The sequence below is a fragment of the Erinaceus europaeus genome, unplaced genomic scaffold (genome assembly GCF_950295315.1).
Source record: "Erinaceus europaeus unplaced genomic scaffold, mEriEur2.1 scaffold_436, whole genome shotgun sequence".
Classification (NCBI taxonomy): domain Eukaryota; kingdom Metazoa; phylum Chordata; class Mammalia; order Eulipotyphla; family Erinaceidae; genus Erinaceus; species Erinaceus europaeus.
In genome coordinates, this window is record NW_026647786.1 from 1 (window position 1) to 15,599 (window position 15,599).

General features: G+C 36.7%; 1 long non-coding RNA gene across 1 annotated transcript in view; it reads left to right on the plus strand.

The window, feature by feature from the left end:
- The first annotated feature begins 767 nt into the window (after positions 1-767).
- LOC132536471 (uncharacterized) overlaps positions 768-15,599 on the plus strand; it is a 45,171-nt gene continuing 30,339 nt past the window's right edge. Inside the window, exon 1 of the long non-coding RNA XR_009548033.1 lies at positions 768-887. This is a non-coding gene — a long non-coding RNA (uncharacterized LOC132536471). The remainder of the gene's footprint in view (positions 888-15,599) is intronic.

Here is a 15,599-nt window from a genome sequence, read left to right on the forward strand (position 1 = left end):
CCCTAATGATTAGTGAGTTGGCTGTACATTAACTCAGCTGAAACTACATAAAACAGACGTTCTCCTTCCCTAGAGATGTTTGAGAGGACCTAAACAAGAGGAACCTCTGAGGGTTCCATCCTTGGAAATGCAACAGTGGTCCTTTATATTAACCCTGTGGTCTAATAAGAGGGAAAAATGTCAGAGAATGTCTAACAGCACAACAGTGCTTAACAGAAGTCCAAGAGGAACAATGATGATGAGCAATAGGGATTCAAAGACAAGCATTTTATTCATTAAACAAAACCACAGAATTTTATATTGCAGAGGGTATAAAACTATTATAAACATAAATGTACATTGACCTTCCAAAGTAAGATCCTTGGTTTCCTCTTCCCATAAGAAATATTTGCTGGTATGATTTGATGTATGACCTTAGGTTGTCGTAGATCCATATACCTGGCCTATTGATTCCCTCACTCACATAAACATGTAGAACACTTGAAAGATTATTCTGAAAATCATGATTTCTGCAGCCCGAAGAAAAACTCGACTTAACTTATGATTCAAATCAGTCTATAATGACTACTTGATAACGCTGAACACCTGAACCTGACAGAAAATAGAAAGAATGTGTCAGATGTCAGCTTATATTGAGTCATTTAACTGATTCAATGGGTGTTGGTTGCATGCATTCCAAGTTACAGAGTCAGAAGCAAATCAGTCTGGCATGGCTTATATGTCATGTTATGCTCTGTTTAACTGTTTTTGGCACTGATTCTACGTAGGGGCAGTTCATAGAACATCTTGGTGACTGTATGGAAACTCGATGCAAAACAGAAAATTACATCCCTTTTTTTCACCCTGTGGCTGCAACTTCATGGTAACACTTTACGGATTGGTAAATGGTAAATGTACATTCTGTTTTGGGGGATGGAAAATTCTGTATAAATCTGTTAAGTTGATCTCTGTGAGTTTTATTTAGAACTGCTATTTCCTTGTCAGGTTTTGTCTGGATGATCTCTTACTGTAAGTGGTGCATCAGTATTTCCTACTATTACTATTATATTGCTATTAATGTCTTTCTTGAGTTCAATAAATACTTTTTTATATATTTGGGTGCACCTGTGTTTGGAGTATATATATTAAATATGGTTTTATATTATTGTTGGATTGATCCTTTGACCAATTTGTAGTGTTCTTCTCTGTTTCTGACTACTTTCTTTTCCTGAATGTCTATTATATTTGACCAAAAAACAGCTGTTCCTGTACCTTTTTTTCTACATTATTTGAATATCTTGTTCCTCTCTTCTCTTCATCTTCAGGAATTCCAATATTTCTTAAGTTTTTTTTTCTGATGGAGTCTGCTATTTCACCCAGAATTGCTTCATTTTTTATGAATCTTTCCTCTCTAATAGCCTTGCACTCAGAAAGTATGATGGATTTATCTCCTTGCCCTACCATTGTGTCCTCTAACTGAATTTTTCTATTTACAAGGCCTCTAAAGTAAGTCCTAACTTCCTTGGAACTCTCCTTTATTTCATGTATTTCCATTCTAAGTTTTCTTTGTGAATCTTGTTGTTCTCTGGTGAAGTGTTCTTTGAGATCATAGATCTGTATATGTAGAGTTGGAATCTTGAATTGACTTTATAATAACTCCAACTCTGACATTGTGATCCGTGCTCTGCTTAAATGTGGTCTCTATTGTTTAGCCAGAGGTGGCATCTTGTCTTTTTTGTGTTATTTTTTAGTGATATAATATTGATTTACAAAATTACATGTCAACAGGGGTATATAATTCCACACCATTCCCATCAACAGTTTTGAACCTTCAGTCTCCCTACTGCAAGATACTACAGTTCATACAAGGCTGTAGATAGGAGCCAACCATCATTTCTATAGCTGTCTGTCTCCAGTTATACAATCCTCTCTCACTCTCCAAGCCAGTCATGACACCATTACTACCTCCATATGTCCCTCTCCTTTTCCTCCTATTTCTCCGGGTGCTGATGGAGCTGGAGTTCAGAGCCTTCTTATCTTCTTCAGGGAAGGGAGCACATGAAGATTTAATCTTCACAGGTGTGGGTTCTATTGCCTTGTTTCAGACTTTATTCTGGATTATAGCATCCCATATCAGCCCAAATGGGATCACAGCCTTTGATTCAGAAGAGTGTCCTGCTTTTCTCTTCCTTCTCTGGCCACACACAGGAGTTCTGCCCTGTGACTCAAAGTTGTGCAACTGCCAAACGTCTTTCTTGTGGCTTCAACTATCTTTCAGTGTTTCCAAGATCCTCTTTTCCTTGAAGTGCACCCACCTGTGGCTTCACGATTTTCTTCAATCCTTGTGGCTAAGTAAATCCCTATTGTTTTGGGGGAGTAACTTTGTGTCCACTGATACTACATGACCATACCTACCAGAAGTCTCTTATAGATATTTAAAATGGTTAAATTTTAGACTTGGAAGTTATCTAGAATAATTCCCTTAAAGAAGTCACATGATCTGTTGAATGTGGTGCAGACCTCACTTCTTCCAAGGAAGTTCATGTTATTGGCCAAGAACCATTCTGCTATATTCATAAATATTCACTAATACCTATAGAATTTTTCCAGTCAATGTGTCAAATATTCCCATATTGATACTAACATATTTTTACCTGTATCGCTTAACTTTCACCATAACTATAGAAATTATTGTAATCCTATACCCTACAATATTTGAAGGTCACTAAATAGTCTTCAGTTTTCCAGTATACACATACCAACAAACCACTATTTTGCAAAGGATGTTTTTACAGACATTTTATTATTTTGTTCAAATCCAAAGTATGAACTAAAATAGTTAAACTGTAATAATATTTCCCTGCCACTATTTTTCTGCCAACAATAAAATAATTGAAATGTACTGTGGAATTATATTTTTTAAGAAAAGGAAAGGTTTTTATTTGTGAGTCAAATTGTTAAATTTCATTGCCATGTGCTTAAATAAAATCATTCTGGCCCTGTGGTTGTTTGTGTTTTTGACTGTATTTTTAGTTTATGAGTTCTGCATATGTTATTTACTGTTCAACCAAGTTTTACATATCCTGTATTTTTAAAATTAGGAATAACAGAAATATATCATGCTACTATTATTGATCCCTATCAACCCCTATGGCAGACATTGACAATTCATTTAATTATCACTCTTTTTTTTCTCATAAGATCCAGATGTCATCTCAGAATTATCAATTCTTTTGGTTTTGAGTGGTAATATTATACTCATCTGTCTTAACTTCAGAATATAGATTTACATGCACTGTATATAACTGTGCTAGTTTTACTATTGTTACTTTGTATGTTTTGATTCTAATTCTACCAACTAAACTATTAACTGCTATTTTTAATTCAATTCTCTCTGAAAAATTGATGACCTTTTTCTTTATGTCTTTTTATGATTGTACTAATCTAATTTTTAAACAAGTATCTGGAGACAATTACTTTGTTGTTGTTGTTTGTTTTGTTTTTAGTTCATGTACTAGTAGAACTCATCGAGGGCCCATTAGTTGTTGGGCATATTTTCAACTCCTCCTCATAAACTAATTATTGCCTGAAATTTGTTTCTCTCCCACTCATGTGATCATGAAGCAGAAAGAAGCATACTGATTTTTATGAACGGACATGTTGACATTATAAGATTATAATTTCTTTTACCTCCAGGGCCATTGCTTGGATTTGGTGCCTGCACTATGAATCTGCTGCTCCTGGAGATCATTACTTTCCATTTTTTTGCCCTTGTTATTGTTGTTGTATAGGACAGAAAGAAATCGAGAGAGGAGGGGAAGACAGAGATGGAGAGAGAAAGACATCTGCAGAACTGCTTCACTGCTTGTGAAGCAACCTCCTCCCCCGCAGGTGGGGAGCTAGGGGCTCAAACCAGGATCCTTGCACCGGTCCTTGCAATTTGCACTATGTCCACTTAACTTGCTGGGCTACTGCCCGGCCCTCAGATTATAATTTCTGTGACTTTCCAATTTAAGTTGTATAAACTTACAATATTTAAAATGGATATAAAGAATCTTATCTTGATGGCAGTTCAGTTATCTGTTATCAGTAGTTCTTTATCTTGTAAGTTACCTTCATTTAAGGCACAAATCCAAAGCATAATGTTCTCTCTGAGTAAAAGAAATAATGCAATATAGTAAGATTGCCATTGTAAAAGTAGAAAAACCTATTGCAAATGAATGTCCCAGGAGATTGGAAGAATTGTTTTTTTCAGACTTAAGAGAGTTATTGTTATTAAATTAAATGAAAACTGAATTCAGTGATCTCACTAATTTTAATAAAGGTCATTTTACAAATGTTTATTATCAATGTATAATATTGTTTGAACTACATGGTAATAAATCTATGTTGAAAATAGTCTATATTTAAATCAAATTTATGTTTGTGTTATCTGCAGTTTCTCCCTAATACTGTGAAATTACTTGTGGAAGCGTGCCATATATATACTATATTTTCATAATGTTTACAATCCATTTATTTTTTTAATTCAATCTATAAAATGTAAGGGACTAAGAATATTTACTTTTAGGCACTAGTGATAAAATGTATGCTCTGAGAAAAGGCATATATAAGAATATTAATATGATAATCCACTTGACCAAAGTCATATTATAAATTATTTTATGGGCAATTTATTTCTTGTTCTTGAGAATACCTTCTATTGTACTGTTTCTCTAGTTTTAACAATTTGCAATGATGTGATATTACTATTTCAACTATCATAACTGTTTTATCTTCTGAGCATAATTATATTGTTTTAATTTGTCACTTGTTTTTAATTTATTTATTATTGAGTAGAGACAGAGAGAAATTTAGAGGGGAAGGGGAAATAAAGAGGGAAAGAGACAGCGAGATACCTGCAGCCCTGCTTCATCACTTGTGAAGCTTTCTCCCTGCAGGTAGGGAACAGGGGCTTAAACCTGGGTCCTTGTGCACTGTAATATGTGCACTTAATCTGATTCCAATGCCTTGTCCCATCATTTGTGTTTATTTAAAAATTCCTCCACTCAAAAAACAGCTTTCTTGATTATCTAAATCTTTGCTACAGCATAACTTTCTTTCCCATTATTATAAACCTATTTACATACATAAATGAGTGCAAATGTCACATTACTTCATTGTATAAGCTGGTTTATCTGTAAGCAAGCATGTATCATTTAAATATATATGTTTATTCTAAGTTCACTTCTTTCTTATTTTTTTTATATTTCAGTTGAAGTATTATGGAAATTGTTTTGGAATTATGCAGTAGAGTAGATGCAGGTTTCTTCTACTACCTCAAAGTAGAGAGTTTGTATGAATAATTTTGTAAGTCAAAATGTTTTAAAGAATAAAATTTTAGGGGCTATGTTGGAGTTCACCCAGTAGAGAACATATGCTACCATACACACGGATCTGGGTTCAACATGTTGGTCCCCACCTGCAGTGGGAAAGCTTTACTAGCAGTGGATCATAGGTGTCTCTTATCTCTGTTTCTCTCCCTTTCTATATTCATCTTTTTTAGCCCTTATCAAAGACAATCAAACAGCCATGAGAAATGATAAAACCATACAGACACCAACCCCTCCCAGTGATAACCTTGTGTCAAAAAGAAGATGAAAAACAAAGAAGAAGAGGAGTGTGAGGAGAAGGAAGAAGATAGAAGGAGGAGGAACAGTAGGAGGAGCAGAAGAAGGAAGAGGAAGAATAGGAGGAAGAGAAGAAGAAGGAGAAAGGAAAAGTGAGAGGAACAGATTAAAGGAGGAAAAGTGTGAGTAGGGCAAGAAACAATGTTTTGTTTATATGAAAAAATATATATTGTCAAACTCCAAAAAAATAGCCCTACCAAATTACACATGAATCTTAAAATATCACTAGCTTGTAGTAAAAACAGAAAAGAAATTATAAACGTAGAGCTTATATAGTTTCTTGGGAGAGACCTTACAAGTACCATTCTTGCTTCTCTGAGTGAATGCAGCCTCTCCTCTAAAATGACTTCTACAAAACATTATTTTTTATTTTTGACTTTTTAATTAAATTAAAAAACATTTACATTTCTTTAGTTAACAGAAATAGGGAATACTGAAGAGTAAGTTCTAGACTATGGAAATAAAATAAGTCATGATTTACTTCTATGGTTTCCCAGTGCATATAAAAGTTATGTTTATGCTATTTTGTAACCAACTAATGTGAAATAGCATTTAGCCTTCCAAAAAATGTATATATCTTAGTCACATTTGACACAGAGATATGACATGCGTACCTGCAGTTGGAAAAAATTGCTGAAGAATTTTTAAAAAACATAAATCTGTAAAGTGCAGGAAGCGTAGCAAGACAAAGTACAGCTACACTAATGTCCTTTGTAAACAGTGAAGTTATAGAGCTGGGTGGCAGTAGATATAACATGCTACAATATTCAAGGGTTTGAGTTCAAACCCTGGTCCCCATCAACAGAGTCCAAGCTTCATGAATGATGAAGTAGCATTGTATATTTCATTTCTCTCTCTCTCTCTCTCTCTCTCTCTGTCTCTCTCTACCTCTCTCTCTCTTTCTCTCCTCCATGTTCCCCTTCCTTCTCAATTTCTCTCTCTCTAAAAGTAATTAATTATTTTTTAATTTACTTTTTATTTAAGAAAGGATAAATTAACAAAACCATAGGGTAGGAGGGGTACAACTCCACACAATTCCCACCACCCAATCTCCATAACCCACCCCCTCCCCTGATAGCTTTCCCATTCTCTATCCCTCTGGGAGCATGGACCCAGGGTCATTGTGGGTTGTAGAAGGTGGAAGGTCTGGCTTCTGTAATTGTTTCCCCGCTGAACATGGGCGTTGACTGGTCAGTCCATACTCCCAGTCTGCCTCTCTCTTTCCCTAGTAGGGTGGGTCTCTGGGGAAGCAGAGCTTCAAGACACATTGGTGGGGTCTTCAGTCCAGGGAAGCCTGGCTGGCATCCTGATGGCATCTGGAACCTGGTGCCTGAAAAGAGAGTTAACATACAAAGCCAAACAAATTGTTGAGCAATCATGGACCCAAAGTTGGAATAGTGGGGGGTACTGACTGAAAACTCTAGTGTACTTCTGCTTTCAGGTATATATTTTGCACTAGTTTATGGATACATGTGAACATATGCTGTCTCTCACAGAACCTGGTCTATATCTAGGTTTTGGGACTTTGTTAGAAAGTGAACCACCTGGGATGGAATTAGAGAATGCTATGAAAGGAAAGGTTTCACCCGAGTAGTGAAGCTGAAGGGTTGTCATTCCACACCTGAAGTCCCTGGACATAGTCTGAGCTGAAGCATGTTGAGGTGGCAATCATTGCGTTGATTAGGTTGTGATCGGCGGATGCAATATTATTTGATATGGATTGGGAGAGGCATGCAGGAAAGTGGGTCCTATCCTAAGGTTCCAGGACTGGGAGAAATATAGGCTCTATAGTGGAGATGTGAGGTTCCTGCTGTCTTAGGGTTCAAAAAGACAATGGATAGTTAATGTTATCATCACATTATTTGGTAATTGGGTTAACTTTGAAAAGCCCTTTTGTTAGGGTTTACTGTATAGTACCTCGTATCTTATATAGCTGTGCCACTGGTTGCTTCTGATCTACTTGGTCTAGGCTTTTGAGAGAGTCTGCATATTAAATACACAGCCTATATATTAAAAAGACTCAGTCTGTGTTTTAAAAACGTTGAGACACACAATTAATTTTTCCCCTTTCATATTAATTAACTAGTGATTTATATGACTACACTTTACTAGGAGTGTACATAAACACCATTCCCACCACCAAAAGACTGTGTCCCATCCCACCCAAGTAATTAATTATATAAAAAATGAAATCACTTAGCTGGAGAGATACCTGAAGTCATTTTTATCTGTGATTTCATTTATAAATAGTCATATGGAAGAGATGCTGGGTTAAGGTGGATTGGAAACCACTGTCCTAGAGAGTGTGGAAATCATTTGTCAAAAAGGAGCACATATAGCTTCATGGGAATGGGACTGATACTTTCACACATAGCAATGTGCTTAGATTGCACTTATCTTATTTAATTAATATTTTGCAACCTTATTTAAACTTTAATACATTTTTACAATAGTTAACATTTTCATTTTTTACTGGATCTCACAAATTATTATACTGGATTACTTAGAATGCCCCACATAAAAAAATAATGTGGTTAAACAGAAGTTGAAAAAGAAGAACAGAAAGGGAACTCAAAGCAGAATTTGACTGAATTTGGAGTAGGGCACCAAAGTAAAAATCCTGGGTTGAGGGAGAGGGTGGATATTCAGTTTAGTGGGTCATCGGTGGGGTGGGGTAGGGTGGGGGGCGTGGGATGGGACACAATATTTTGGTGGTGGGAATGGTGCTTATGTACACACCTATTAATTTGTAGTCACATAAATCACTACTTAATTAATATGAGAGGAGGAAAATTGATTGAATGTCTCAAGCTTTTTAATGCACAGACCATAGGCTGAGTCTTTGATATGTTGAATCTCTTAAAAGATTAGTCCAGGGAGAACAGAAGCAACCTGCGGCACAGCTATATACAAATAATATCAAATGACATAAATTATGGTGTTGTTGTATATTATACAGCAAATCCTAACAAAGGGATTTTTCAAAGTTAACCCAATTACCAAATAATGTGATTATAACAATAACTATTGTCTTCTTAAACCCTAAAACAGCAGGAACCTCCTGCTTCCTCTATAGAGCCTATATTTCCCCTAGTCCTGGAAACTCTAGAGTGGGGATCACTTTCCTATGTGCTTCTCTCAATTTATATCAAATAATATTGCATCTGCAGATCCCAAAATCAATGCAACAAGTAGCACCTCAGCATGTTTCACTTCAGACTGTGTCCAGAAACATCAGGCATGGAATATCAACCCTTCAGCCTCATTACTCCGTTGAGAACTTTCTTTTCATAGTATTCTTTAATTCCATTCCAGGTGTTTCACTTCCTAACAAAGTCCCAAAAGCTAGATATCTATATATGCTAGGTCCCAGGAGATCAGGCATATGTTCACATGCATCCATACATTAGGGCAAAATATATACCTGAAAGCAAAAGTACACAATACTCTGCAGTGAGTCAGTATAAAGTGCATCATGAAATAGTGTCTACTTAGACTTAGATACTCTCCTCACATACTTCTTATTATACTTCCCTCAGTCACTCCAAAGCTAACCTTATCAAAGCAAGGACTGTAAAAGCTGAATAAAAGCAAGAGACTGGCATACTTTAATTCTTCTTCTTCTAGCATTTGCCCTTCTTCCGTAGTCAGTCAACAGCATCAGGTTGAGCCTGATGTAGTTTCGAGACCTCCTTTGAATCTGGAGAGGTGGCAGTCGTTGACTATGTGGGTCATAGTCTGTCTGTAGCTGCAGGGGCAGTTCGGGTCATCTCTGGCTTCCCAGCGATGGAACATAGTGGCGCACCGGCCATGGCCTGTTCGATAGCGATTGAGGAGGGCCCAATCATAACGTGCTAGGTCAAAGCCGGGTTGACACTTGCAGGGGTCTGTGATGAGGTGTTTGTTCTTTACCTCAGCTGACTGCCAGCTCTGTTTCCAAGAGACTGGAACAGAGAAGTTTAGTGTAGGCGTAGGGGACCAGATTGGGTGACGAGACGTCAAGCGTTGGACAGGGTGGGCGAAGATATCCGCGTATATTGGCAGGTCCGGTCGAGTGTAGACGTGGGAAATGAACTTAGATGATGCCGCATCCCGACGAATATCTGTCGGGGCGATGTTGCTAAGAACTGGTAGCCATGGAACCAGGGTGGAACGATGGTTCCAGAAATTATCCTCATGGAGGAATATAATTTGGAATCGACCAAGTGGACATGGGGGATACGGAACCATACTGGGGCACAGTATTCTGCAGTGGAATAGCATAATGCCAGAGATGATGATCGTGGTGTGGAAGCGCTCGCGCCCCATGAGGAGCTGGCCAGTCTTGCAAAGATGTTATTCCTCGCACCCACCTTTGCTGCAGTTTTTTATGATGACTCTTTAGTCACATACTTTAATGATGACTCTTTAGTCACAATCACGCCACCCCATCAGCTGGGCCCTATTCAGGGAGTCCTGAGATTCTCAAACAGACATGATGGGCCTAGACCTCAAATAAATCTTCTCTCTGTTCTTACTGGTCATCTCTGTCAGGAACAACACAATAGACCCCTTTGTGGACCCCCATAGGTCCCTACCCTCAACTTGGTGCAACAACAGTAGAGAATGTTTCATCCTCTGAAGGGAGGCTGGACAGCATACTCTATGATACACCTGAGGAAGATGATACTGATACACCTGATACTGGGGCAGCTTGGAATGTGCCTACTCATGACCATAGAATGTGAGTTCAGATCTATAGGGTCACATAGGCTTCAAAGCTATATGGGCCCCAGATCACATCAAATTGATGGGGCTGTCAACAACATTTATATACCTTTCCCATATTTGGGAGCTACTCTCTTCCCTGATCCAGCTTTCTGGTCCTTTATGCAGCCATGGAATCATCTCCACAGAAAACAACTTGGAACCATCTGCATATCAGATTTCAGGCTCAGGGGACAAAAAGAAAAGAAAAAAAAAACCTAGTATAGCCACAGGCCCTTTGGAATATAGCTAAAATATGCCTACTAGCTATCTACAGAATGGAGATGCCCCTCCAACTCTTCATCTGCACTATTCCAGTCTTTAGGCTCATGATTAGTCAACAATTTGTTTGGCTTTATATGTTAACTCTCTTTTCAGCCACTAGGTTCCAGATGCCAGCATGATGCTGACCAGACTTCCCTGGACAGACAATCCCACCAATGTGTATTGGAGTCCTGCTTCCCCAGAACCCTGCCCCACTAGGGAAATGAAGAGGCAGGCTGGGAGTATAGATCGACCTGTTGACACCCATTTTCAGCGGAGCAGCAATTATAGAAGCCAGACCTTCTACCTTCTGCACCCAGTAATGACCCAATCCCATACTCCCAGAGGGTTAAAGAATAGGAAGGCTAACAAGGAATGGGATGAGATGCGGAGTTCTGGTGGTGGGAACTGTGTGGAGTTGTACTCCTCTTATCCTATGGTTTTGTTAGTGTTTCCTTTTCATAAGTAAAATAAAAACAAATGATTTGGTTCTCCCAGAGTGACTATATTGCTATATAGGCATACCTTGTTTTATTTTGCTTTATTTTGATTCTGTGAGTCACACATATTGCATATTTTACAAACCAAAATCTGTGATAGTCCTGGATCCATAAAGTCTATTGGCAACAGTTTGTCAACAGAATATATTAATTTTGCCCCTATGTTTACATTTAATAAATGTGTGCTCATTTTGAGATATATGCTGCTACACATTAAGTAAACCTTGGTTTAATGTTAATATAACTTTTATCTGCACTGAGGAGACAAAAATTCATGTGCCTTCCTTTATTCTAATATTTAGTTTATTGCAGTGGTCTGGAACTGAACACAAGATATCTCTAGACACTTTAATTTTCTACTAACTGTAAAAATAAAAATAACAGTTCTCTTAATAGTAAATGTGCATCCTTTGGATAGATCTCTTCTTTTAGAATTTGATATTAATATTTTAGTAATGCTAATGAACATTTCCCCACTTAGTTCACTTACTCCTGTAGATCCAAATTGTGTGGGCAACATAAGAAACTAATTTGTAAGTTGTACATCTGGGATCATGAACTAATTATGTCTCTTTTTGTGCCACAATGCCTTTCTCCTCCCTGAACTAGTTGCACTCAACATATTAATTTTACCTTGTCAACAACTAATTTGCAGGGTATACTTCAGATTCACACATTACTGGTTCCTTCTACTTTACAAACTAACGATTGCTCTTTCTGGGTTATTTTGTTTTCTTTCTGTATTTATTTATTTATTTATTTATTTATTTATTTATGTCTTGTTTGTTTTAATGAGAGCACTAGTCAGCTGTGGCTTGTGGTGGTGCTGGGGATTAAACCTTGGAGTCTCAGGCATTAGACTTTTTGCAGAACCATTAGTTTTCCCCTCCACTCTTCTTGTTTCATTTTATAATGTTCAATAAGAAAATAGCAATATGGGGGCAGGTGGTGGTGCACCTGGTTGAGCACACACATCACAGTGAACAAGGACCCATGTTCGAGACCGTGGTCCCCACTGCAGGGGGAAAGCTTTGCAAGTGGTGAAGCAGTGTTGCAGGTGTCTCTCTGTCTCTCCCTCTCTATCACCCCCTTCTCTCTTGATTTCTGGCTGTCTCTATCAAATAAAATAAAGATAATAAAAATTTTTTAAAAGAAAATAGCAGTATACTAAGACAGCTATCATCAGATGAGCACAAAATTTTATCTCTCTGGATAAGTTTTAGTAAAGGTCTCCTACCACCCAATGTCCTCTCAGCAGACTTCTGCTTTCCCCTAAACTCTCAGTTTCAAGCAAATTAAAATTTGAGAGGCTTCTTACAAATCGTTTACTTTTAAGCTTCTGGGATGATGTAGATGCTGTTATGACTGAGAGACTATTAATCATTACGATTGTGTTAAATAGGTTTTTCTGAAAGCAGATGGCAAGATATAGCTGGAAATAGAAATGATTATTGGGAGTAATGTTGTGAAAGAGAAATTGACAAGAAAATTGGAGAAAACAGTTATTCTATAATGCAGGTCTGACCTCTGGAAGAAAGAGGAGGAGGAGAAGGAGAAAGAGGAGAAATAGAAGGAGAAGAAGAAGGAGAAGGAGAAGAAGAAGGAGAAGAAGGAGAAGGAGAAGGAGAAAGAGAAGGAGTAGAAGAAGAAGAAGAAGAAGAAGAAGAAGAAGAAGAAGAAGAAGGAGAAGGAGAAGGAGAAGGAGAAGGAGAAGGAGAAGGAGAAGGAGAAGGAGAAGAAGAAGAAGAAGAAGAAGAAAGAAAGAAAGAGAAAGAAAGAAGAAGAAGAAATGATTATTGTGTGTATTACAAATATGAGTCCATCTGACCATTCCAAAGAGGAGTTCTGACATGAAGATTGCCTATGTGAGTTCCACTTTACACAGATGATCAGACCCTGGTTCTTCCATCATTATTGGCTAGAGACTGTAGCTACCCAGAAAAAGCATAACTGCATGTGTTGATGGATTTTGAAAGCAACTGACTGTTGTTTTCTCTGGCGTGCAAACTAAGAACACACCTCCTTCATGTTGGTCAAAGCTCTTAACACAAATACTTTGTTGAAATATAACAGAGACTAAATCATTTAATCCATAAAATAACTTTAAATGATCTTTAAAAGTCAACTTGAACTGGTTTGTCTTATTCTTGACATTTTTTTAAAAAAGTTAATGTACTTCCATAATTCCTTGAATATTTCAGTACTAGAAGAAACTAATAAGCATATGTGATAATACTCAAGACAATACCGTCTATGAGATTCATCCTAACAGAGAGTGGTTAGAGAGACCACTTGGTCAACTGAAAGCTATTAAGACCAGAAAGAAAAACACTAACAGAACTTCAGCCATAATAGGGGTGGACTTAAAGACATTCAAAGTTCATGGGGTAATCAAATCAATAACTAATCCAAAAAAATGGTACAGCATATTTCCTCAAACTCTTTTAAATATATGAATATTAATTACAGAAAATTATTTGGCAAACTGTAAACAATTAAAAAACAGCACATATACTTTAATACCCCACAATTAAAATATATAAAATGGTACACATATTCTCATAGAATAAAAAAAAATCTGAATTATACCATAACTATTTTATAAAAGAAAACTCAAAAGAAAGTAACTTGTCATAGTATAGCATGTATTTAAATGTTTGAATACTCAGTAACTATTAACTAGAAGACATAATTAGACAGTCAGATACTTTTACCACAGGTAAAATCACTTTGAATGTGACAATTATAAACATTTACTGATAATTATATGTTGTACTGCCAACTCAAATACCATAAATACCAGTAGAACTTTCCAAAATGAAAAGGAAACCCCTACCCAAATATATAATAACAAAATGAAAATTTTCAAATTTTCTTCAATTTGTTCTGTTTCCTTTCCTGGTAAAATTGGTATGCACTGAAATTGAGTATATATATATTTACTTGCAGTGTCAGTTTAGCTGAACAAGTATAGATAGTTTGTTTTACCTAGATAAATTTCTGAAAACTTAAAATGTGTGAAGAAAATGGGATTTAAAAAAATCTTTTTAGATTGTTTATATTTTTCATGATAGCCAGTAGCCTTGTCAAAATTTTTGCTATTTCATTGTAAAGTGAAAATATACACCTACAGAGTTCCAGGATATTTTGTGGGGTGTGTTTCCACACTATTCTAAAGTATATAAATGATATAGATTTATTTGCAAAGCAGTCAAAACAGAATTCCTTTAGTATTTATACTTCTTTTATTTATTTAATTATTCATTTATTTATTTATTTGCCTCCAGGGTTATTGCTGGGGCTTGGTGCCTGCACCACAAATCCACTGATCCTGGAGACTTTTTTCCCCCTTTTTGTTGCCCTTGTTTTTTATCGTTGTTGTGGTTATTATTATTGTTGTTATTGATGCCATTGTTGTTGGATAAGACAGAGAAATGGAGAGAGGAGGGGAAGACAGAGAGGGGGAGAAGAAATAGACACCTGCAGACCTGCTTCATAGCTTGTGAAATGAACCCCTTGCAGGTGGGGAGCCAGGGGTTCGAACCAGGATCCTTGAGCGGGTCCTTGAGCTTCACGCCATGTGCACTTAACCAGCCGTGCTACTGCTTGACCCACACTTCTTTTTTTATTAGTTTAATTGACACCAGGGTTACCCCTGGGCTTAGGGTCTGCACAAAGAAGTCTTAGATTTATTTTCTTTCTTTGCTCTTTTTGACAGAGGAGGACCTAGTGGGGTTGTATTGTTATGTGGAAATGTTATGCATGTACAAACTACTGTATTTTACTGTCAACTGTACACCATTAATCCAATAAAGAAAAATTTAAAAATGATATGTTTCATTGAAATAAAATAATAGTAATAATAATAATAGTAAGAAGACATCGCTCTAAATTTTCAAAGAAAATAAATGGATGTATTCTTATCTACAACAGACAGGCAAATAGTGGGCAAATCATTAAAATTTACTATATATCACAGGCACCTCTTTAAACTTTTTAACATACTCGGGGAAAGTCCTGGAAAGTTATTTTTTTCTAATTATTTTTCCAAACTCTCTTTGATATGAATTAGAACTTTTCTAGACTATAAAGCTCACTGAACATTATCTTCCTGTGTGATCTTACTGGCTCTCATGATTGCATATGTGTGTGCGTATGTATGTTTGCTAACTTAACTGTAAGCACCTTGACAGTAAGAGGTGCATCTCTTACTCCATAATTTATTTCAGTTTTCAAGGCCTCATGGGAGTAGAAAAAATATTAACAAACTATAGACGAGTAACCTAAAATTTGGATCCTGCCGCTCCAAATTTAAGATCTTCGCTTTGAGGTAATACACCAGGTTCAGTCTACATTTCATTTTGTATTCTTCCCCCTTGTCCCTAATTATTACATCCAGCTTAAACATGAGATCATCTGGTATTCGTTCTTCTCTTTTTGG